Genomic DNA, 26,825 nt, shown 5'->3' on the forward strand with positions numbered 1-26,825 from the left:
TTTTAAATTACAAATGTGGTTTTGCCTTATAGTTTTAGTGGATAATGCCAGTCTAATAGGTTAAAAAAGGCTTAATGTGTATAGTAAATATTAGTTATTAGCATGTTGGATTCAGCTTATAACCTCTCGAACAGTCAATCCTTTGGGGAGCCTGGGAAGCCCCATCATTCTTTTGCTTTCCTCAAGGGCTGCACATGGAAGCAGCTGCTCTTTGCAGTTGCTAACCCTGACTCAGTTGACTGATAGTAATTGGTAGATAGTTCTGGAAGGAATAAGTGCTGCTTTGTGCCCAAATGAATGAACTACACCTACTGTTTCTCTGCTTTCCACCTCTTCCCCTGACAACTTTTACATGGTTGTTAATAATTGGTTGATATTTATAGTAACATAAATCTAAATTCACTCAGGTTTTCAAAGACCCAGTTCAAATATCGCCATATACCATAAATTATGGTGTGTCAGAAATTATCTCAGCTTATCATCTTATTTACAACCCTTGAATAATCTTGTCACTTACTAGAATATTATGTATTATTATTGATAATAAATATCCATAACCACATATGAATTTTTGATATTGTGCTTCTGTAAGAAACCAGTTGAAGCAGAACCTACGTGTTGCAGGAGCTGGGAAGCAAGCACTTATGAATAATCAGCCTGTCTTTCCTTTCTGGAAAAAAAGTCATATGAAATCTGTATGTACTTTATATTAAATTCTTTAATTTATGAACTGTTTGATACTAACCTAATAGGTTTTGGAACACAGATTAGTAGGATGGAGCCACACTGGGGAAGGCAGGAAGAGGCAGTTGGATAGATGTTGATAATAATAAAACCAGTAAAGGTCATTCTTGAAAATAAATGTAATACTTGAATTACTCTGTCATTTACTTTCTCTAAAAAAGTAATGTTAATCTTGTTCCCAAAAAAAACCTCCGAGACTGGTAGTTTTCTTTTTAATTCCTTTCATCTTACACAATCTTTTGTATATCATGCAAAAGGCCATACAATTAGCATGAAATGAGAGAGCGCTTTTTAAATTTGATGAATAAGGGTTCTTTTTTCTCCAGCTGTTACGCATGCAAAGTGGAGGTTTGTATCTCACCAGCAGACAGACTATTTGGTATCTACCCTATAAGTAGCTCCTAGTTTTTATATCTGTGTCTTAATGAGGAAAGAGGTCTGGAAGTAATAAAAGTGAGCTTAAAGTACATAAAAAATAGCCACAATGCTTTAGTGTAATGTTGCAAGATTCCCAGTTTGGACATTTGGGCTTCTCCACCTTACCCTGGATTCCAGAGCTGGCCCTGTCACTCTCTTTTCCTGGCAGTCAATTGAGGACATATTAGTAAGACCTCTATGAACATGAAAAACTTTTTGGGGGGTGGGTCTCTTTTCTGTCATTTATCATGAAAGTATGCTTTGTTAAAAAATTTTTTCTAAATGTTATCTCTTTCAAAGTTTTTATCTCTGTATGTTCTTGTGGGTTGTTTGGTTTTTACAGAGACTTGTCTTTGAAGTTGTAGTACTTATGTCAGTGAACAGTATTCTTTCTTTAGAAATGGGAACATACTGTTTCATTGGTTAGGAACGCCCCCCCCCCCCCTTTGCTGTTTTGAACAACACAGTTTTTAAAAGATGAGATTTCCAATATTGTTGGTAAGGTTTTTGTAAGTTACTCTCCATTTATACTCACATTTTTATCTTGCTGTGCTTCAGGAGCCCCTTATATGTAGCTGAAACATTTCCTATTGCAAAGAAGAAACCAGAATGCCATAAATAAGATACATAAGTCATTAATTGAGCCAACTTCTCCCCTTAAAGTACTACCATAACTCAAACTGCCAGATTTAGCAAATAAAAATACTGGATGCCCAGTTAAATTTGAATTTCAGATAAACAACAGGTAATTTTTAGTATAAGTTTGTTCCATGCAATATTTGCATCATACTTAGACTTTAAAAAGTCACCTATATTCACTCTGGCAACCATAACCATAACTCAGCTCTCTTATTAACTCGGAGACCTCCTGAGTTGGGTAAGTCCTATGCTTGGCCCTTTTGCTGTTTGCTGGTTATCCTATTCCAACCCGCCCTTGGAGATATCATAATATAGCTATAGTTCTTTGAAACTCAAAGTGCTTCAAGAATGTTTTCTCATTTATCCATATATTTTGGGGGAGACAGGAGAGGTACACTCTATTCTCATCTCTCCTTTTCATTTTAAAAAAAGAAGAAAGTGCTCTCTTATAAAGTGGCAATACTGATTCTGAAAGCTAAAAGGACACCTACAGCAGAATTCAGATTCTCCTTCTTACCTGCCTCTGTTTTTGGTTCATTTAGAATGAAATCTCTAGCAGTATAATTACAGATAAAGAAAAAAACTTCAAAGAGGGAATTCAGAGAGAACATGCATTTCCTGTATGCTTTATAAATGTGGCAGGCAGGTGGGTGAAAAGTGACTCTTCGAAAATGAACACTGCAGTCCAGATGAAAGATGTCACCTTCCTTCTTCCCCCACCTCACCCTCCACACGGCACAACCAGAGACGAACCCTTACCATGCCTGACCTCGTCCCTTGTCGTCTGCATTATTATGAAGGTTTCCTAGGTAATAATCCTCTCTCCAGCCTCGCTCTCTTCTAAATCGACAGCTAGCAGTGATTTTTCTAAAATACAAATCTTACCATACCGCTGGCTCAGCTCCGTGACTAACATCAAATAAAGTCCACACTGATGAACGTGGCATTCAGTGCGCTTCCTGACCTGGGCCCTACTTACTTCCCCTTCTTTTACTCCTAGCTCAGCACTTTATGCTGTAGTGATAACAAATACTTGTAGTCCTCAAACTTGCCATGCTAGTTCATATCTCCAGCTTTGTGTGCACTCTTCCTTCTGACCAGAATGCATGTCGCCTTTTATCTCCCTAGCAGAACCCCATTCATCCTTGAAAGCCCTGCATAGGCTTCATTTGCTCTGTGAGGCTTTCCCTAACCACCCTTCCCTATCCTTAAATTCTGTTCTCCTACTTCAGCTCTTGTATACACTTACAGTGTCATATACATCACAGGGTGTGGTAATGGTTTATTTACATGTCTGTCTCCTCTGGAAGTTTGCAAGTTTTTTGAAGGTAAGACATGCACATCATCATCATCTCCAAATCTCTAGTTTCCAGCACAGAGCCTAGAAAACAGCAAGCACCTGAGAGGTGTTTATGTGCCGGAATGGATCAGCTATCCACTTGGTAAAAACTTCAGGTAAATCCAGTCACGTTGAACTGATTCTGTGCTTCAGCTGCTCACTACCACAATTTTGTTCTTTCTTTCACATCACTTGGTGAATAGAAAACTGATTTTTAATTTTCAAATGAATAGCTAATCTACTGATGCTATTTATTAGCTAACTATGGAATTTTCTTGTAAAGTAAATAAAGTACTCCTATAGAGAGGGGAGGTTATGGGCAGCCTTGTGTAATAAACATAAGTTTGCCTTTGGTACCCTTTTCCTTCAGGTTCTGTATCTCTCCTTTCATCTTTTGTACCTTCTGCCCCTAAGGCTGCCCATCTGTCTCTTTGGGGTGGGGATGAAGTCAGGGGATGGGGATGGGGTTCAGGGGCCAGGAGAGGGAAGAAGAGATTGTTACTGTGGTAGCCTGACATCACTCCTTTTTTGACTAGTCTTCCTTTAGGAAAACTTATCTGTCTTGTGTTCCATCCCCTCAGGACCTACCCAGTCATGGAAGTTAATAAATTAATTCACAATGAGAGATTCAATTATATCGGCCTAAAATGTCTCTTCTCGGACAGTATTTGCATTTTAACAGATGCTTTCAACTCATATCTCCAAAGAATGAATAATACTGGCATGATATACTTTGATAGTCTGTATAGTACCAAGGAAAAGGTATTTTTGAGAAAGCAAGAGAACTTTTAATCACCCCTCAGATAGTGTAACCTAGGTGCTGCCTGTAACGTGTCTGCACATGGATGAATCAGGAATTGCATTTGATTGCCAGTAACAGACACTCAGACTAGTGGCTTAAACAAATCAGGGGTTTACTTTTCTTCATCTGAAAATGTCCTAAGTTCGGCAGTTGAGAGCCGGTATAATGACTCCATGACAACATCAATATCCTAGACTCTTATCTTTCTACTCCACCACCTTTAGTATGTGGCCTCCATACACTAGGTTGCCTCTTGATTACAATATGGCCACTGCATCTCCAACCATAGAAGGAGGGGATTGAAGCAAAAGCAAGCCCCCTTTAAATGGCTTTTCTGAAAGCACCACACGACAGCATCTCTCTGGTTACCTCTACCAGCAGGAATGGCTGGGAAATGTTGGTAGCTAGGCACATTGCCATGATATGTATCTATAACTAAGGAAGAAGGGGACGAGCCCACTGGTATGTAGCTAGTAATCTTACAACAATCCAAATTAGGGCAAATAATCTATTAGTTTTTGCTTTTATGGGATCATTCAAATAAATACTTAGGACTAAAAATTAGTTTATTTTAATTATAATTATAATAGAATTTCCTTTGAAGTGCAGTTATTTACATGAAATATAAATATAAGGCATTATAACACTATTCAGGAAATATTTATTAGCATGCCCACTGTTTGCACAGTGCTATGCTCAGTGCCACAGAGATGAATGAATTCTTTTTACCCAAGTATCTTACCAGTCTAATAGTCCAGGACACAGACATATGAAAATTTAAATAATGGTATATTATAGCATATGCTTATGTGTTAATCATATGGTAAAAATGGTTGTCTATATTATATGATTTTTATAATAATATAGACTAAATTCTGTAGGAGAAGTTCAGATTTCAGCAAGTCATCACCATGGCTGCAGTGGCCAAAAGGTGGGAGACGAATAGAATAGATTGGGACAGGCAAACAAGATGGCGGAGGCAGCCCCCCACCTTTGACTTGTACCACCGGTTGTTTTTAGGGTATTTATATTGATATATTTTGCATACTTATTTAAATATTTTTAGTATTTTAAATATTATTTATATTTGAGAAATTGACCCGTTTTAACTCGATACATATATTTAAAGAGAAAATTTCACACCCGTATCATAAATGTAAAACCAACTTTCCTTGCCAGCTAAAATATAACTTAAGAAAATGGTGATATTAAAATTTTAAAATAAGAAATAAAGTAGAAGTAATAGTAAGATCCAAATCAGATTAAGTTTTTTAGAGGGGAAATGTGGTGTTCTGTGATCTGTCAGTAGTGAAGGGATATTTGGCTCGGTGGCTTGGTGTTTCAGATAAAGATGTGGTTCTACATCCAATAAGACAATTGGTTCTTAGTTGCTAAATCTGGTTCTTAGTGTTACTGTTAACCAGCAGCAAAAATTTCAATTCACATGTATATAAATTCAGAAATACATAAATATATGTAACACTGTCTCTCGTAGGTTGTTTGTAGAATTAGTTTTTAACCAAAATAGTGTAGATGACTTCTTTGGCAACTGTTTGTTTCAGGAAGTTGTAAGGCCATTTTCAGGGTTGTCCTCTTCTTCTGAATGTGTCAGGTTATTGAATCATGTTCTGAAAGTGGTAGAATTCACCACTACCATCTTTCTGGGAAAATACTTTTGAAAACCTGTTATCAGGCTCAAAATATTTTTACTGAATTCTTCATTTGAGTTTTCAACCCAGTGTTTCAAGAAGCAAAGGGGTTTTTGATAGTTGCTGGTTGGTTAAATGGATGAATGAGGTTGGAAGATTGCTTCCCAGAGCTCTAGTGTTCTGGATTCACATTCAGTAGTAATAATAAAAGCTATTATTTATTGCTCTTCTATGTTTGGGTACTGTGCTGAGTGCAGCATATGTATATATCATTTAATTCTCCCCATTTTTACATTTGAGAAAACTGACGCTTAGCAAAGTGAAATGCCTTGCCCAGGTCACTAAACTAATATGTGGCTCAAACTTGAATTCAGATTAACTCAGTCCAAATACCTAACTGCCAAGTCACCATCACTGAGTCACAGTTTTGGGCTCCAGCTCTGCCTCAGGCTTCCCAGAGCCCCTCGTTGTGAGCTCACTGCAGCTAGGTCACTCCCCAGGGTCCCCACCCCAGCAACCTCTGTGTGTACACACATACGCTTGCACAGGTAGGAGCTGAGGGACTGCTCCTAAAGGCTTTGATCTAAAGAAGAAAGGAGATAGCCCCTGACCTGCCCTGTCCTGCACTCTGCCTGCCTTCTTGCCAGTGAAGCCCTCCTGAACCCCTGCCTCCTAGAGCCCCTCCTCCTCAGCACTTGCACAACCAGTGATACAGGCCCTCGTTCCTCAGGAATCACTGACCAAATCAGAGGAAATTATGACTAGAAGTCCATTGGCCCAGATCATCTAGGCCTTTGAATGTCAAATCTGAAACGTTGACCTCTATTTTGTATGTAACTAGGATGTCGCTGACAATAATGTTATCTTTAAATGAGGGTAAATAAAAATCAGTGGTTTCCCTTCAAAGCACAAAGACGGAACACTATTATAAGGGGTCGAATTTCTAATTCTATAACATTTACCATATCGTCATGTCATTTCCTTAAGGAAATGTTGTAAGTCCGTTGCAATAGCTCCCAAACATTTTCTTGTTTTTTCTATCTATGGCAGTTCTTAGCACTAGCGCTATTGAGGATTGGTCTTTGGATTTAGCAGCTAGCATTTTTTCATGGCAACAGATGTGGCGATAAGGGTAAATTATTTAGGAAATGGATTTTTCCTGGTGAAATGTTTCAGTTGTCATTTAATGAACAGCAGCCATCACTAACACACCTGCACTTAACAGGCCGTCCAATACTAACAGCAATAACTCGCTACATGTTTGGGGAACAGGTGATTTCTATTTGACTAATTTTTATTTAACTTTTAAATTTATTCATTTAACCAGTAAGTTTTAAGCATTTACTTTGATGAGTTTTGTATTATCCCTGGTAATGTGGGAGGGAGATACAAAGACACTTAGTGGGTACAAACCCTTTGAATCTCTGGGGGAAAAAAATTAAAGCTCATTTTCGTTTTTATAAATGTAAATGAACAGAAAAAGGAAAATGCAGAACCCTGAGCTAGAAACATAACCATGGTGCTTTAGGTCTCATATCCAGAGTCTGGCTGAAAAATAGCACATTTAATTTTTATTTTAAAAAAAGATGTATTTCACATTCTGATAGAACTTTAAAAAACAATGTTCTGTACTTTTCATTGGTGAAAAATATTTATGATACACATATTTATTGATGAAAATATTTATGATAAATATGATATTTATGAAAAATATATGTTAATTCAACTGACACTAGTCCTAATATGACATTAGAGCAAACATGCAGTATCAGCCTTCTGGATGTCCTCGGTCAGGTAGGATTTAGGGGTTCGAGGTGCAGTGCATCCTTTTCCTCACATTTAATTATTCACTAGGTTCTGTCAGAGGCTCTTGCTTGTCCTCTCCTTTACCTCTCCTATGCCAGGACCAGAGATCAGACCCTCATCATCCCTCATCTGATGTATTACAGAGCCTCCTGACAGATCTTTCTGCTTCCTGACTTTTGCCTTTCTGGTCTGTTCTTTACATGGTGTCAGAGCTTTATACTTGAAAAAAAAAGAAAAAGAAAAAAGAAAAAATTGTATTCCCATCTTCCCCTCTCCTGCTATATTATTTATAAAAATAATTATAAATTATAAATCAATCCTTAAAATGTATGTTTTGTTGCTGTTAAACATGAATCTTTATATCTCTGTCATTCTTAAAGAAGATATTAAGGTGACCCAAATACTAATGATTAACATGTATTTATTTTATAAATTTATTTATTGGCTGCTTTGGGTGTTCGTTGCTGCGCACAGGCTTTTCTCTAGTTGCGACGAGCAGGGGCTACTCTTCCTTGTGGTGCTTGGGCTTCTCACTGCGGTGCCTTCTCTTGTTGCGGAGCATGGGCTCTAAGTGCGTGGGCTTCAGTAGTTGCGACACATGGGCCTCAGTAGTTGTGGCTCTCGGGCTCTAGAGCACAGGCTCAGTAGTTGTGGTGCACAGGCTTAGTGCTCTGCAGCATGTGGGATCTTCCTAGGCCAGGGATGGAACCCATGTCCCCTGCATTGGCAGGCAGATTATTAACCACTGCACCACCAGGGAAGTCCCATGATAAACATTTATAAGGAGGTTTATTTGTACTAAGTTGGATACTCTGGACTGGTGTAAATTAGATTCTCCTGACTAGTAATTTGATGTAAATTCACAACAGTTAGAATTAAGGTAACATTAATTTTACTCTGTTGTAGTCCCTTACCTCATGTCTTCATGTCCAGCATGTCCTCATCTCACAAGCTGCTATAACCGGAACATTCTAACTACCCATCCTTTGCAGAAACTTATTTCTCTTACATATTTTTGAAAGTACCATTCATTAGGGATGCATCATATGATTTTCTGGACTTTTATTATCTGAAATATTTGATCATAAAACCAAAAGGAACAAAAAAGTTCTACTTGTTGGCTCCATTCTGGATGCTCTCTATTTTCCTTTGAATAAAAGAAGTCAAAGTAGTGTCTAAATCACAGACCAGTTTTCACTATTCTGAAATGTGATTACTTAGTTTTGCATTAGTTTCAGGCTCATTACTGATTATGTGAACCAGACTCCCCATCGAACGTCCCTGGTGACCAGGGCCAGTGTTCAGAGCCAGGAGCGGGGAACTCCAATTCCCTTTGTGGCTTCTTGACAGTTACCTAACTTTCCCGCATTTCCTCATTGACACCGTTGAGTTAATCGCCCTTCATACCTCATAGGAGTATTGTGAGATTAATTAATGTTTGTAAAGTGTTTTCAGGATCAAGATGAAAGTTATTAATGTGTAAGCATGTGGTATTATTATAATTATTAGTAGTAATAGGGTTGGTTGTTTAATGCAAATTTTCATCTAAGTGTAGTGTCATATTTTCAAAGGACAATCTCTCTTTGTGGCCAGATGTGGATACAATTAACCCTTCACCCTTTATTTTGAAGATACAATTAGCCAATTGTGTGTGCAATTAGACATGTATGCAGTTTTTGCCAGAACAACTAATTACAGCCTTGGTAAAAGTCCTTTTGGAAATGCTGGCCCTTTGAATCTTGACTGTCCCTATCTGTATAAGCAATTTGTGCTAAGCATATTTTGGGGTCTGGAAGGCTCCTGAATATTGAAGAATTGCTTTTGCGGTTACTGGAGAAAGATTTTACCTTCTTAAGGCCATAGCTTTGTCTTTTGCCATCATACCTAAAAAACCTTTTACATAGTTCTGGTTTCAGAGATTTTATTGATTTTTCTTAGTCTTGACATTCCGCTGAAAGACTTTCCACAGACTGCATTTTGTGAAACAGGTTTTTCTTTTGTAATTTTTTTCTCCCTTGAAAACTCCATTTCCTTTCTGTCTTTAATCCAAACAGATCATCTCATACTACCCTTACTCACTAAAGAGTGAGTCAGGAACAGATTAGCACTGATCCTCTCTTTCCAGATATGGCCTCGTGACATCATTTTACAGGAGACTTTTAATCACTGTAATGTAAATTCTGTTTATACCGGAGAGTAGAAAGACTACTGAAGAGACCAGGAAGATACTGTTATATCCGTTTGTCTCCACTGATATCCTGTTATTAAGTGAGAGGGGAATGTTCATGGCTTTCAGTGGTAAGTTTAAAAACAGCCTCTTGTAAGATGTCTACTCTTTAACACTTCTCGTCACTGATAATCCTTGAACTTGACTTTGTATGAGGCAGGATCCTACCACCATGGGGGATTCAGAGATGGGGGATTCAAAAGCATACTCGTCACCTTCTAGGAGCTAGAATAAAGTGTTGAAGATGAGAAAGGTGCTCGGGTCTGCAGACTGCCATCAGCACGGTACAAAGTTCTAGGGTTGGGGGAGGGCCTCGGGGATGTGATGATCACACTGATCAGGCCAGGGGCATCCACAGAAGCTTCTTAGGAGCTGCATTTGGGCTAGGACCTGAAGGATAGTCAACTTTTGATAGACAAGAGGGAACGTTTCTGTGTAAGCAGAGGTTACAAGCTGCTAAAACGGAGGCAATTTCAGAGAATAGTGATTGATTTTACTAGAGCTGTAGTGACCTTGTAAAGGAAAGACAGCTTGGGGTCACATTGTGGAGGGCCCTGAGAGGTAAGTAGAAAAATTTATACTGAATTCAGCTATCAGCATGAAGCCACTATATGGTTTTGATAGGATGAAATAACCAGAGCCATATTTTGAAATTAAGCTGGCTCCAGCATGCCAGGTAGAGTGCAGCCAGGGCAGACTAGAGGAGAGGAGATGCATTCAGAGATGTCACCAAAATTAAGACCAGAGTCATCTCTGGAGGGTTAGCATTGGGAGTGAAAAAGAGAGTTAGTATTTCCTGATCTTGGCAACTGTCCTGACAGAGTTGAACCGCAGGAAGGAGCTGGGTCAAGATGACTTGGAAGAAAGGGAAGTAGCTTTCATTGAAATAGTGATGTCAGGAGCGGGGGCAGGTTTAAGAGAACTCACTCTTGGGAATAACCACATGATGGCATGTTTATACAAATAGACAAAGGTAGCAGGACAGAAGAAGATTAATTCTAGCTATCCAATGTAATGTTTCCAGTAAGACTAGTGGAAAAGAATTATATTTTATCTGTACAACAACAAAATCACCTTATTTTGCTGAGGCATTCTATTAACAAGGCAAATGAGAGAACATGAACAGAAAGCTTGAAGAAATTAAACAAGTACATTTCTTGGAGCCTATTAACCTTTATCCTATGAAAAACTAATTCGAAAGATATACATATATAATAAATGTCCAAATTATAGCTCTGTGTGTATGCTTCAAGAATATCTTTAGTCACTGAAAAGCAGCTACAACACTGGTTTTTCAAGTTTCTATTTGAAACACTTGGAATGAAGAAGCCAGAGCAAAATAGTATTCTCATATCTAATCTTAGAAAAGTCTATTCTCTGTCTCATTCTGTCAAACACTCATTTCCAAGGATGTTCTATGGATAATTTATCATGTTATCAGCTTCAAGAATGTGGAGATCTACCCAAGTATCCCTAACATCCCTAGATAACCTGATATGATTCTGTCATCCATAAATTTCCTATCCTTTTTCCAGCTTTTTAACATTTTCAGGCTTCACCATGTCATTGAACAATAAATCTCATAATTCAGGAAACTATTATCAGTCATTTTTTTAAAAATTTTCTCAACCTTCTTTGTAACGTGAAAAGTCTGTAATCTGGATAGTAGATGCTCTATGTACATAATTTATCTTTTTAAATTTTTTATTTTTTGGCCACGCAGCACGGCATGTGGGATCTTAGTTCCCCGACCAGGGATCGAACCCAAGCCCCCTACGTTGGAAGTGTGGAATCTTAACCACTGGACCGCCAGGGAAGTCCCACTATGTACATAATTTTGGTTGCCTTTTTTTCTCTAGTAATGAGGCATTATGGAAAGACTGTGAGCTTTGGGATAATATCTAGTTACCTTTTCTGTAAAAAGCAAATAATGAAACTTCATCCTTCCAGATGTTTAGGAGTTATCTTTGGACTTATGCTAACTCCTTTTATCTCTTATACCTACATCCAATCCACCAGCCAATTCTGTTGCATTTACCTTCAGTTACAACCAGAAACCATCACTTCTTGCCCCCTTCTCTGCCACCTCTAAGCAGCCATCATCTCTTACCTGGATTATTATAGTAGCTTTTTAATTTTCTCTTCCATCCTTGGTGCTCTGTTCTCAGCTATGCAAAGGGCATAGTGATTCTTTTCAAGCATAAGACAGATCACTTTCAATTATAAGCCAGAGTCTTTGACCATCACCTCAAGGCCCCACACAGTCTGGTTTTCCAGTAGCCCCTCTCCCACTACCAATTTCCTTGTTCACACTGCTCTAGCCTCACTGGCTCCTGGCTGTTCTACCCCAGTCTCAGTGCCTTTGCATTGGCTGTTCTGGCCTGGAACGTACTTCCCTCATCTCCTACAAGTATTTGTTCAGTTATCATCTTCTCAGGAAAGCCTTTCTTGACTTACTTTATTTAAAATTATAACTCCCTAGTTCTCTCCATCCCTCCTTTCTGTTTTATTTTTCTTCATATTACCTATCACCATCTACTACTGGACAGAGTATTTCACCTGATTTTATTATATGTCCCTGCCAGTGCTTATATCAAGCACTGGCTCAGGAAATATTTGCTGAATGAATGAAAACAGCCATACTTTTAGGCACTAATTATTATATACAGTTAATATGAAAGAACAATAAATATTTGCTCAATAAATGTTACCTTCATTCTTTCATTTCTCAAGGCATAGCATCTGAAATCAAATGCTTTCAGCATAAATCTGAAATCAAATTTAACATAGTTTTTATGCAGAAAAGTAGAACTGTATGCACTAGTGTCTTCAGAAAAACATTCTTCCATTTTTCTGTTCACTCATTCAGGCTTATGAGATCTTCCTGCAATGTATTTATCTGTTTGAGATTGTATTACTTAGAAGGTATTAGTTAATACGACATTTACAAAAATGTTAGACCAGTTGTAGTAATAGTTTCCAGACAGACTTAAAATTTTTTTCCATCTAGAAAAATATATATCTATTCCAAATTTTTATTTCAATTCCACGAATTATATTTTTCTAACAGCTTTGGGGAAGAAAAGCTTGTCAAAAACTTTTTCTCTGATGGAAGCACTTTAGTAATGATTATTTTCTGATTTAAACAATATATGTATACATAGAAAATAGTTTTGAGTACAGTTATTTATATGCATATAAAATACACATACATATACATTCAAGGGGGGTAAATTATTCAAATATATTATTTATGTTTTATCTACCTAATCTATCAAAGATTATTAGACGTGTTAGTCACTCATTATCATTGTAACTTCATCATTTTCTGTCTGTATCTCTATTTTTTTTTGTTTTGTATATGTTAATCCTCCTATTTGATGTAACAACATTTGGGACATTTAAATTTCATTATGAATTTTGTTTTTCATCAACAACAAAAATATATTCTATATTTAGTAATGAATGAAAGATTCTCTAAGTTCTGTAGTGCTTTACAATTTTTGGAAGTTTTACACACATATCATATAATCCCATGATAACCCTTTTCCCCCTACCCTGTATTTCTTCTACATATTTTTGAAGTATTTTGCTATCACTTTTTCATGACGTTTTAATTGTAACCTCTGTTTTCTTTTTGTTTGCCTTTTATTGTAATCTTCCTCTGTGATTTCCAGTCATCCACTCATTCCCTGATTGGTACAGTATGTCTTTATCGAGCTCCCTAGCGGTATAGGCGTGAACATGACAGCCATGGTGCTTTCCTAGGCAGCTGATGTTCTAGTGCAGGGAACTGGGCAACAAACAAATATAATAATTCTAATAGTAGTAAGTGCTGTGAAGAAAATAGAATAGAATTGTGTGTTAGTATGACAGGCAGCATGATAAGGTAAAAGTCTCTCAGTTAGCAGAGGGGATTATTTGTCCTTCAGTATAGTGATTTAAAACTTACATTTATCGGAATAGCTGATATGTGGGATCTCAAATTAGATTTCTTAGTTTAGGTTGTCTGGAGTTTCTTGCCTCCTTTTAGTTTTTATTCTTTTTGTTCCTATGGATAATATCTTGTTTTATTTGTTTTTTTCTTCAATGATCTGAAAGATGTTATTGTTATTTACATAAGTGGTTATTTTTATAGTCTCTAAAAACATTCTGTAATTTAAATTTTGCCTGTCGAATCCAAGAATTATATCCTTTTCCCCTTTGTAACATGTAAAATGTAATCTTCCACACGCCTTACTTTTAGCTTTTGTTAATATAATCTTAAGGGTTAGATTTTATTAATTGTATTAAATAACTGTTGTTAATCTGGTTTCATATCTATAGCGATTATACTGATTTAGCTCCATATTTAACTGCTTTTCATGTTTACCATCAATCTTTATACGATAATTTTATCTTCCTGAATTTCTTAACTACAACGTGAAACATCTTTACATAGTCACTTTAAGAATGGCTTGAATATAGGTTTAAGCTCTTGCATATTTAACACTGGTTTTCTGTTGTCTTTGCACATGAACAATAATTTTACTGGCTGTAAAATTCTTATGTCACAGTCTTTGGTTATCTCAAAACTATGCATATCAGTCCACTGTCTTCTGAGTAGGTTACTTGTTTTTTCTGATTCATTCTTTATTTTCCTTGTCTTTGAGGTTTAAAAATGTATCATATATAGCAGAGTATGTGGGTCTCAAGACTCATTTCTTTTTCAACATGTTCTTTAGTAGTAGTATAGATCTCATTTCTCCTCCCTCTGTACTCTGTTTGTCATTGGGTCTCTTTTTAAATTTTGCCATTACATTTTTCAGTTACTTGATAATACCTTTTAAAGGTTCAAAGAAACCTGAAGTCAAGAACTTAGGTTAAATTTTCCTGGGTTGGTAGTGTCCTCAGGCTCAGGCAGAAGCAAACATAACTCCTTTCAGGAGGAATCTCCTTTCATCAGGCCTAAAAGATTCTCACAGAGAGAATTCCAAGAAAGATTAGTTCTTCAGTCAAAACTCGTAAAACTCATAAGAAAACAAGGCTAGATGAGTGAGAGTTAACAAAAAATAGAAGAATCAGATCTACAGAGGTCTCAGATATTGGCATATCTCATATAATACAAAATAGTTATGTTTACTATATTTAAAGAATAAGAGGCAGACTTGAAAATATAAGGATCAAGCAACTTTTTAAAAAGATCAAGCATATTTGGAAAAGAACATAATGAAACATTAGGAATTAAAAACAGTCATTCAGTGCACAGATTGACATTTAGCATATTAGACGTAAATGAAGAGAGATTTTATGGTTGAAAGATCTAGAGGAGTTACTCATAATGTGACACATACAGAAATGCAAAATCGTAGCATGGAGGGTGCTAATATTATATATGTTATAATAAAATAATAGCTATTAATATAACAACTTATATTATAATGTAATGAAATGAGGAGGTCTAACATGCATCTTAACTGGAATCCCTGAAGCAGAGGGGTCAAAATCAGAGAATGGGGCAAATACAGTATTTGAAAAGATAGGGGCTAATAACTCTTCACAACTGGTGAAAGACATCAATCTTCAGATTTAGGAAGCCCTCCAAAATTCTGAAAAGAATAAATAGAAATCCACTTTAGACATATCCATGTTAGACGTATCTATACAACACAAAGACAAATAAGATATCTTAAAAAGAATGCCTCAAAGGAAAGTAGACATAAAGCTGACTTGTCAGTAACAACCATGGAGCCAGAAGGCAGTGAAATAATATCTTCAAAGTGGTGAGAAAATGTAATTGTCAAACTAGAATTCCATGTTCAGCAAAGTTATAAGAATAAGGGTAAATATAGTTCTTTTCAGATATATAGAACCTGGGAGAATATGCACCAAGAGACTCTCTCTAAAGGAAATTCTAAATGATGTACTTCAGGCAAAAGGAAAATGATCCCAGATTGAAGAACTGAGCTGCAAAAAAGGAGTGATGAACTAATAAAATGGTTCATATGAGAATAAATCTAAGCTAAAATTGATTTATAACACAAAAATAGTAATGGCTTATAGCAAAGAAGTTAGGAAGAAAGTAGCTGAAATTAAAGATTTCTAAGGTTTTATATGAGAATGGTAAATTCACTGACATTTATTCTGTTAAGTGCACGTTAATATTTCTAGGATAATCACTAAAAAGAAGTAGTATAACTTCTAAATATGGTGGAGATTTTAAAAGGAATAAAAATATTCAGTACCCAAAAGAGGAGGAAAAGAAAGGAAAACAGAACACACATAAAATAAGATAAATGCAAACAGTCACTATAATATGTGTAAACTAACAAAATCCTCCTGTGAAAAAGTTTATTAGATTGATTGGAAAGATAAGCTGGCTTAAAAAAAAACTCTAAAAACAGTATTGTAATTTTTGTGAAACCCATGTGAATTCTAAGGGTAGAGAAAGACTTCAAGAAAAAGGATGACGTAACTATAAATATAGTCAGAATAAACATTAAGGCAAAAGGTATTACCAGAGCTAGAGGGTAATTAGGTCATGGTAAAAGGTTCATTTCACAAGGAAAATATGACAGTTATAAAGCTGCATGCCCTTAATAACAGATTAAAATTATATAAAGTAAAAATGGACAGAAACGCAGGAATAAAAAGAAAAATCTATCATCAGAGTTGGAGATTGCAATATACTTCTCTTAGTAATTGATTTATCAGATAGCCCAGGGATCAGCAGACTTTTCTTTAAAAGTACCATATAATTAATATTTTAAGCTTAGCAGGGCACATATGTTTCTTTTTTGCATCATTCTTAGTTCAGGGGGCTGTATAGCAACAGGCTGCAGGTCAGATTTGGCTGATGGGCTATAGTGCTGACCTTGAAATAGACAATAAGTCAGGAAGAATGTAAACAATCTGAGCAACAGAGTGAACAAGGTTGATATTGACTACAAAGATATATATAATAGATGTTCTTCTCAAGGATGCATCGAGCTTTCATGAAAATAGGTCATGCAGTGCACCATAGAACAAATATCATTAAAATTTTTAAATTGTTACCTTAAAATCAATCAACACTATCCAATCAACTAATAAAATTAGTAAGACCATTTTTTAAAATAATTTGTCATTTCTTTATAAATTGAGCATGTGATTCCTTTAGGAATCAGCAGTTCCACTCCTAGGCATATATCCTAGAAGAACTCTTAGGCACTAGTGGACATGTATACAAATGATCACAGTAGCACTATTCATGATAGTAGAAACTGGAAACGATACAAATATCCACCATCCACAGAGTGAATTAATAATGCTTATTCATAAATGGAATACTCAAAGTGAAAATGAATTTGAAACTTCTTCACATGGCAGCATGGATGAATCTTAACAAGGTATTAAGAGGATAAAGCAAGCCGCAGAAGAATAAATACAATTATATGAAATTCAAAACATGCAAAGCTATACAATATATTGCTTAGAGGTATAAATATTTGTGATAAAACTATATAGAAAAGCAAAGCAAGGATATACACAAAATTCAGAATATCAGTATATAGAAAACCCTGAGGATGCTACCAAGAAACTGTTAGAATAAATTCAGTAAAGTTGCTGGATACAAAATCAACAGACAAAATCTGTTGCACTTCTATACACTAACAATGAACTGTCTGAAAAAGATTTAAAGATTTTTAAAATCCCATTTACAATAGCACCAAATGATAACATACTTAGGAATAAATTTAACCAAGGAAATGGAAGATCTGTACACTGAAAACTATACGAGATTAGTGAAAGAAATGGAAGAAAACACGAATTAATGGAAATATATTCCCTGTTCATGGCTTGGAAGACATAACATTGTTAAGATGTCCATATTACTCAAAGCTATCTATAGGTTCAGCACAATCCCTATCAAAATTCCAACAGAATTTCTCATAGAAATGGTAAAAACAATCTTAAAATTCACATGGAACCACGAAAGACCTCATATAGCCAAAACAATCTTGAGAAAGAACAACAAAGCTGGAGGCATCACACCTTCTGATTTCAAACTACAATATGAAGCTGTAGTTATCAAATAGTGTAGTACTGGCATTAAAAACCAACACATAGACCAATGGAACAGAAATAAACCCACATGTATATGGTCACCTAGTATTTGACAAGGAAATCAAGGATATGCAATAGGGAAAGGATAGTCTCTTCAATAAATGGTGCTGGGAAAACTGGATATTCACATGCAGAGAATGAAATTGGACCTTTATCTTACACTGCTTACAAAAATTAAGTCAAAATAGATTAAAGACTTAAATGTAAAACCTGAAAGCACAGAACTGAAAGAAAACACAGGTGATAATAAGCTCCTTGACATCAGTCTTGGCAATGATGTCTTGGGTATGACAAAAAGCAAAAATAAACAAGTAGGTCTATACCAGGCTGAAAAGCTTCTGCACATCAAAGGAAACCATCAACAAAATGAAAAGGTAACCTGAGACTGGGAGAAAATATTTGCAAACCATTCATCTGATAACGGGTTAATATGCAGAATACATAAGGAACTCATATAACTCAATAGCAAAAACCCAAATAATCTAATTAAAATATGGGCAAAGACCTGAGTAGACATTTTTTCAGAGAAGACATATAAATGACTGACAGGTGCATGAAAACATGATCAACATCACTAATCATCAGGGAAATGCAAATCGAAACCACAGTGAGATATCACCTCACACGTGTAGAATGGCTGTTATCAAAAAAGCAAGAGATAAGTCTTGGTGAAGGTATGGAGAAAAGGGAAGCCTTGTGCACTGTTGGTGGGAATGTAAATTGGTATAGCCACTAGGGCAAACAGTATGGAGGTTTCTTTAAAAATTAAAAATAGAACTACCATGTGATCCATCCATCCCACTTCTGGGTATGTACCCGAAGGAAATGAAATCACAATCTTGAAGAGATATTTGCCCCCCTGTGTTCATTGTGGCATTGTTTACAATAGCCAAGATATGAAAACAGTCCAGTTGTCTATTGACAGAAGAATAAAGAAAATTTTGATTTTTATACATAGACACACACACAGTTGAACCTTGAACAACGTGGGGTGTAGGGATGGTGACCCACCATGCAGTCAAAAATCTGCCTGTAACTTACAGTCCACCCTCAGTTCCTTTGTCTTCATGTGTCTGCATCCATTCAGCCAACCTCAGATCATGTAGTACTATTTTAAAAAATCCATGTATTAGTGGACCCCTGCAGTTCAAACCTGTGTTGTTCAAGGGTCAACTGTATATATACTTGAATATTTCTCAGCCATTAAGAAAAGGAAATTCTGCCATTTGCAACAACATGGATGAAACTTGAGGGCATTATACTAAGTTAAATAAGTCAGAGAAAAATGTTTGATCTCATTTATATGTGAAATCTGAAAAAAAACTGAAACAGAGTAGTTTGGTGGTTGCCAGGGTGTGGGGGAAACGGGGAGATGTTGGCCAGAGGTCCAGACTTCCAGTTAGAGCCCCAGAACTTACTCATCTTCTAACATATATTATGGTGACTAAAGTTAACAAGTACTGTACACTTGAACATTACTAAGAGGGTAGATCTTAAATGTTCTCAACACACACATATGGTAACAGTGTGAAGTGATTAAGGTGTTAAGTAACCTTATTCTGGTAATCATTTCACAATGTATATTTGTGCCAAGTCATCACACTGTATACGTTAAACTTATATAATGTTATATGTCAGTTATATTTTCATAAAGCTGGAAAAATAGGAATAGCATTTACTTCCTAATGAGGGAGGGAAAGGAATGAGGGGCAGGAGGTAATCGTCACAGTTCGTAGTAATGTTCTGTTCCTTAAACTCAGTGGTAAAATACAGGTGTTTGTTGTGTTTTATCCTTTATGCCTTACACATATTTTTAATATATTATCTCCTCATTGTTTATGAAATTAAAATACACAGTGGGGATGGGGTAAGGAAGTGTGGAAACAACAAGGATGGACACTTTTTCCAGGCATTTTACCACACAGGAGAACAGAGCAATAGAGCAAGAGGAGGAGGGGAGACATGAATAAAAACTTTGTTTTTAAAGTAGGAGATGTTGGATGCTAATAGGAGTGATCTAGTAAAGAGGTGAAGAGTCGCAATGAGGAGAGAGAAGGGTTGGTCTTAGGGACAATTCATCCGATTTAATGGGAGGTGGGGGAAATTATATGGTGCAGTTGCAGGTAGGCTGATAAATGTGTTGGTGGGAAGTGAAGATGATTTCTAGAGATTTTTGACCACAAATTTAAAATGAAACTAGTCAGCATGATTCTGTGCTTTCTTCCAACCCACATCCAGCTACTCAAGTGCATGCAGGTTTGCAGTTGACATAAAATTGGGTTTGACTGGGCTTGAGGTTTTATTAGGTGAGAACCAGGTAGGAATAAACAAGGCAATGGAATTGAAGGTGTGTGCAATGAAATAATTACAGTGATGAAACACAGAATCCAAGCTGGATAAAGAAGCAAAAGACATAATGATATCATGGACAATGAAAAAGTGGCTTGGCCATCTCTGTAGGTCACTGCATTACCTGGGTACAGCTTCTGGAGTGTGTGAAGTTAGCAGGTGCTGGTGAGCATGTGCAATGCATGAAATAGAGTTCTGGAATTAGACCTTGAGATTAATAATGAAAATACTAAGATCATGGAAGTAAGCAGCTGTTGTGGTTGAAAAAAAAGGTTTTTGGAGGTCATGGAACTGAAAGGATGGAGTATTGGATGGGTTGTGTATTCACGGTTTTCAATCCTGACTGCACATAATCTGAGGAGCTTTCAAAGAATATCAGTTATTGCTGAGGCCCTTCTCCAGAACAATTAAATCAGGATCTCTATGTGTAGTTTCTAGGGAACTGCTCTTTCTTAAGAGCTCCCCATGTGATTATAGTATGCATTCATGGTTGAGAACCACATGAATATTGGCCAAGAATGTTGGCCAAGAATGACCGTAAGAGAAATGGTAAAGTATGGTGAGTGGGGGGAGTATGGCAGAAAGGATGAGTAAATCAGAGTCTCCTTGAAAGGCGCTTAGCTCAAGTCATTTCTTACAGTGTGTGCATTCAGTACATGGTACCTGCTATAATTTTTTTTTTAGAAAATTCTTCATTCATATATATATACACGTATTTAAGCTCTTTATTGGAATATAATTGCTTTACACTCTTGTACCAGCTTTTGAGGTACACCAAAGTGAATCAGCTGTATTTATACATATATCCCCTCCCTCCCACGACTCCCTCCCACCCTCCCTGTCCTGGCCCTCTAAAGCATCACCCATCATCGAGTTGATCTCCCTTTGTTATACAGCAACTTCCCACAAGCTAACTATTTTACAGTTGGTAGTGTATATATGTCTGTGCTACTCTCTCACTTCGTCCCAGCTTCCCCTTCGCATCCACCCCCCCCCCCCAACCAACCCCATGTCCTCCAGTCCATTCTCTGCATCTGCATCCTTATTCTTGCCCTGTTACTGGGTTCATCAGTACCATTTTTTTTTTTAGATTCCATATATATGAGTTAGCATACAATATTTGTTTTTCTCTTTCTGGCTTACTTCACTCTGTATGACAGACTCTAGGTCTATCCACCTCATTACGTATAGCTCCATTTCGTTCCTCTTTATGGCTGAGTAATATTCCATTGTATATATGCGCCACATCTTCTTTATCCATTCATCTGTTGATGGGCATTTAGGTTGCTTCCATGTCCTGGCTATTATAGTGCTGCAATGAACATTATGGTACATGTTTCTTTTTGGATTATGGTTTTCTCTGGGTATCTGCCCAGGAGTGGGATTACTGGATCATATGGTAGTTCTCTTTTTAGTTTTTGAAGGAACCTCCAAACTGTTTTCCATAGTGGCTGTACCAGCTTACATTCTCACCATCAGTGCAGGAGAGTTCCCTTTTCTCCACATCCTCTCCAACATTTTTTGTCTCTAGATTTTTTTGATGATGGCCATTCTGACCAGTGTGAGGTGATACCTCACTGTGGCTTTGACTTGCATTTCTCTAATAATTAGTGATGTTGAGCATCTTTTTACGTGTTTGTTGGCCATCTGTATGTCTTCTTTGGAGAAATGTCTATTTAGGTCTTCCGCCCATTTGTGGATTGGGTTATTTGCTCCTTTGGTATTAAGCTGCATGAGCTGCTTATATATTTTGGAGATTAATCCTTTGTCCATTGCTTCGTTGGCAAGTGTTTTCTCCCATTCTGAGGGTTGTCTTCTTGTCTTGTTTATGGTTTCTTTGGCTGTGCAAAAGCTTTTAAGTTTCATGAGGTCCCATTTGTTTATTCTTGATTTTATTTCCATTATTCTAGGAGGTGGGTCCAAAAGGATCTTGCTTTGATGGATGTCATAGAGTGTTCTGCCTATGTTTTCCTCTAGGAGTTTGATAGTGTCTGGCCTTACATTTAGGTCTTTAATCCATTTGGAGTTTATTTTTGTGTATGGTGTTAGGAAGTGTTCTAATTTCATTCTTTTACATGTTGCTGTCCAATTTTCCCAAGCACCACTTATTGAAGAGGCTTTTTTCCATTGTATATTCTTGCCTCCTTTATTAAAGATAAGGTGCCCATATGTGCTTGGGTTTACCTCTGGGTTCCCTATTCTGTTCCATTGATGTTCCTTTCTATTTTTGTGCCAATACCATACAGTCTTGATCACTGTGGGCTTGTAGTATAGTTTGAAGTCAGGAAGCCTAATTCCACCAGCTCTGTCTTTCCTTCTCCAGATTGCTTTGGCTATTCAGGGTCTTTTGCGTTTCCATACAAATCGTAAGATTTCTTGTTCTAGTTCTGTGAAAAATGCCATTGGTAATTTGATAGGGATTGCATTGAATCTGTAAATTGCTTTGCGTAGGATAGTCATTTTCACAGTGTTGATTCTTCCAATCCAAGAACATGGTATGTCTCTCCATCTGTTTGTATTGTCTTTGATTTCTTTCATCAGTGTCTTATAGTTTTCTGCATACAGATCTTTTGCCTCCTTAGGCAGGTTTATTCCTAGGTATTTTATTCTTTTTGTTGCAATGGTAAATGGGAGAGTTTCCTTAATTTCTCTTTCTGCTCTTTCATTGTTAGTGTATAGGAATGCAAGAGATTTCTGCACGTTAATTTTGTATCCTGCTACTTTACTAAATTCATCAATTAGTGCTAGCAGTTTTCTGGTAGAGTCTTTAGAGTTTTCTATGTATAATATCATGTCATCTGCAAAGAGTGACAATTTTACTTCTTCTTTTCCAATTTGGATTCCTTTTATTTCATTTTCTTCTCTGATTGCTGTGGCTAAAACTTCCAACACTATGTTGAATAATAATGGTGAGAGTGGGCACCCCTGCTATAGTTATTGTTGTTGTTCTTATCATCATTATTATTATTGGCAGCAGCAACAGCAGTATAAAAAGAGTTATAAAAGAGTCCAGATCTTTTATTAAATCGTCAAAGGGTCCTTATGAAAGGTTAAAACCCACTAATTTTAGATGATCATTAAGGAGCGTTCCTAATAGAGTTTGGGGAAAAAAAAACTAGGATTTGTCATTATTCTTAATTGACCTTCCAGAGTAATACTAAAACAAGAAGGAGCTCCATCCCATCATTGCCTGACTTGGCAGTCCACGGGCATCAGAAGCTGGTTGGTCAGGAGTTGGATGCAACTCCCTGCCCTGGGAGCCAAACAATTGCCTAATAGACTTTATTTTCTCTTGTCAAACCTAAAGGCTAAGACAGCTGGTGAGTGTTTCCCCACTAACAGGAACCTAAAAGCCTTAGTTGAGTTGCAGCGTTCCTGTCACAGAGTTGGGAGTGGGGAGAGGAGACAGATGTTAAACATAGAAGACTAATATTTTTTTTCAAATTGCTTATGTTCATCTTTTACAGTCTTGTCCCTTCCCCCACAGAGAGAGTGTTACCAGTCAGCAGGAGCAGTACTATTTAAAGCTAATGTGTACTTGTATGTACTTTAGTAACTCCTCAAGATGTAGTCTCACTAAAGAATGCAAAGAATTCTACTAGGTACAAACTAATAACAGTGTAACATAAATAATCTTATTTTTGTGTTATTGCACACAAAAGCGTGTTTTCATGTAGATTCACTGGCTCACCAGGAAAGCTGGCAGGCAAGTATCTTAGAAAAGATAATGTCAAAGAAAGAATTGAGAAATATTCCCAACTGGAACATTCCAGATTAGTTCTATTCTAGCTTGAAGAAGAAGAAGATATATCTGTCCCTTTATATCCAACCAGATTTTAGTTTGCTGTAAAGAGACGTAACCTGCTGTGTTTTATTCCCAGTCCTCTCTGTCTTCCATGATAGTTCTTATCAGCTTGTGTTATAAATGAATAAAAGAGCTAATTTTAAAACCTATCAGCTGATACAGGAAGACATGCATTTTTCTCTATGGCCCTATATAAAGCAAAAATAATGATGACAAGGCTGGATAATGATACTTTCCAGTAAAGAATGTCATTCCTGTACAGTGTCCCAGCTGGGTATGTTAGGTAAGCAAAGACAGTAAACTACAGTTTGTTTTATACAGCAGTCATCTTTTAAATACTTCAGCTGTGTTTCTGTCCTAATTTCGCACCTCAGATTCCCAACTGTTCATTTACTAATTGTGTGACACTGACTTAGCTCTGTGAGCTCCAGTTCTGCCTCTGTAAAATGAGGGTAACACACTCTCTGTCTGACTTCTTCAGAGGGATGCCACTAAAAGCAAATGAGGTTATGGATGTGGAATACTTTGTAAATTAGAAATTGCTACATGTAATGTTTTATGTCCTCATTGTTCAGTTTTTGTTGTTGTCATTGCTGTATTTCTAATCTAAAAGATAGACCTTTATTTTGATAAGCATGACCAAGACCTCTTAAAACCTGATTTGGCATTACCAATATGAGCATAAGAATAGGACATTTAAAAGTTTTCATTGTGAGCTATCAAAAATGTAGAATGCTTTATTGAAGTCTAAAAGAAAAATAGTATTGTTTTCTGATAACCTGTGGGCATTTTCCTGATGGTGCTGAGTAAAATATAGCAAAGCCAATCAAGTTGACTTTTGACTGCTATTATGCGAATATTTTATTGAGAAGAAAGTTCACTATCTGAAGAAAGCTATTATTACCCTAAGAAAAAAAGAGTACTCTCTCCCTAAGCTCCGAAAAAAAACGCCAACCTCACTAGTAAACATTCGTCCCCCCATAACCCCCACATCAGACCCCGTCAACCCTTCTTTTAGTCCGCCATTCAACAAGTCAATTTCCTAAGCACCTGTTCTATGCTAGGCATGGTTCTCGGGGTACAGAATACCATATATGAATAAGATAGACATGGTCCATTTTCTCCCAGAGCTTCCCAGTCTCTGGGGTATAAATCCAAAGTCAGCCTTACAAAAGCAGTTGAATGCCACCCCACAACAGGGAGGATACCATGGGCCATCTCTGCCAAGTGGAGAATCTTGCCATTTTTAAATATACTGTTGTTTAAGGTGGCCCATCCCATACTGTCAGCCTTTCAAAGAGCAGTCTGGATGCACAAACCTAAAAATCTATTTAGTGAACCTACTTTGCAGAAACTAAATAAAGTCTCTTTGCCATTTTAAGAAAGAAAAACACAAGATGCCATATTAAGCCACCTGCTTTTAAAGTTGAGCACTTGACTGCAGAGTTTGTAAAAGTCAGTTGCTTTGGTGTCCCTATCAGGGCCCACACTTGTCTATTCTTGAGATCACTGCCAGGATGAACCTCTCTCTTGGCCCAATCAATTGCTCATTGGGTGCTTCTAGAACTAAAATGATTGCTTAAAAAACTGGCAGATTCTTCTGTGAGGAACAGTAAATGTTATTTTAAAAGGCAAGATGCTCAGAACTTAGAGTACTTTTCTTTTGATAGCTTCTAAGAGCTTTATGTGCACCCCCATTTCATTTAACTGGTCTCTGCATGGATTGGCAACTGAGTCCTATTCTTGCTCTTACACTTAGAGAATAAAGGAAAGAAGATCAAGTAAACTGCCTGTAGCTGTGGTATTTAATATCATCTAATGTTTTATTGTGCCATGTATTTGAATTGCGCTTAAACCTTTCATGAACATGGGACTAGTAGCCTGGAGGTAACCTTAAAAGCCTATAGAAAGGAAGATTTAATACAACTTGGTTGCTGTTTTTTCTGCAGTGGGGATTTCTTACCACCTCATGATTCTCAGATAAAATCTTTTCCGTCTAGGAAAAAAGTTCCAGCTTTGGAACCTGACTGACCTAGGTTACAGTCCCACTTCCACAATTTACTGAATTGACATTGCTTGAACAGCTAACATGCCCCAGGCCCAGTAATGTAAATTCTGTAATCCCCCCAAAGCCTTCCTACTTCCAGTCTCAAAAATTAGCAGGGAGTCTCTCCCTCCCTCACACATAAAATTTTATAAGTTTAACATTGAGGTTTGCTTACAAGAATAAACTGAGATACTAATTCTTGGTTTATGACAAAGCGATCCTTTCCTGCTTGCCCGTGGGAGGGAGCAAATGCTTTCATGTAATGCTTGAATCCTTAACCTAAATTCATAGCCTCCATCTACTTGACTGAATGAAAATGCGTGGCTGAAGTTGCTTTGGTGACCACTCTGGTGCCTTCTTCTCCTTCCTCTTAACAAGAGGCTGGCACAGCCTTCCCACATATCCCTTACGTGGTCACCTGCACATATGACTCCTGCAGAATCCGAATCTCGAAGTGGGAACTGGTTGCTGAGAGGACACAAGTTATGCATAGTCCAGATTTTTGCCTTCAACAAGCTCCATGCCACAGTCTTACCATTTCTCCTCTCAAGATGCAGCTCAAGGTTTGAATTTCATCTGTCATTTAGCACCTGATTGTTTTAAAGTGGTTTGCCTAATTATGCTTCTATCAATAACTTTTAATGTGTCTTGTTAATACCGCTTCTTAGAGGAGCCTAGGGGCATTGTACAACAGTGACTGCGGGTGTTAATTCCTTCCCCAACATCACTCTGTCACAGCTGTCATTAATTGATGTTCAGATCAAAATGACAGCCTTTCTTTCGGTATGACTCCATCTAGCATGTGACTATCTGGATTTTTTTTTCCTTTTTACCTTTTTACTATTTTAGTTCAGATTGTAAGTTCCCATTAAAGTTAGGCTGTAACAATGCAAGGCTAAATCATAAGTAGGTAAAA

General features: G+C 37.0%; 1 protein-coding gene and 1 long non-coding RNA gene across 6 annotated transcripts in view; one reads left to right on the forward strand and one right to left on the reverse strand.

Moving 5' to 3' along the window:
• Nucleotides 1–26,825, forward strand: part of UMAD1 (UBAP1-MVB12-associated (UMA) domain containing 1) — a 206,092-nt gene that overhangs the window by 149,564 nt on the left and 29,703 nt on the right. The window lies entirely within an intron of this gene.
• Nucleotides 1–26,825, reverse strand: part of LOC130852345 (uncharacterized) — a 169,263-nt gene that overhangs the window by 17,357 nt on the left and 125,081 nt on the right. Inside the window, exon 2 of the long non-coding RNA XR_009053332.1 lies at nt 1,697–1,748. This is a non-coding gene — a long non-coding RNA (uncharacterized LOC130852345). The remainder of the gene's footprint in view (nt 1–1,696; nt 1,749–26,825) is intronic.

The sequence above is a fragment of the Hippopotamus amphibius genome, chromosome 4, assembly GCF_030028045.1.
Source record: "Hippopotamus amphibius kiboko isolate mHipAmp2 chromosome 4, mHipAmp2.hap2, whole genome shotgun sequence".
In the NCBI taxonomy this organism is placed as follows: Eukaryota; Metazoa; Chordata; class Mammalia; order Artiodactyla; family Hippopotamidae; genus Hippopotamus; species Hippopotamus amphibius.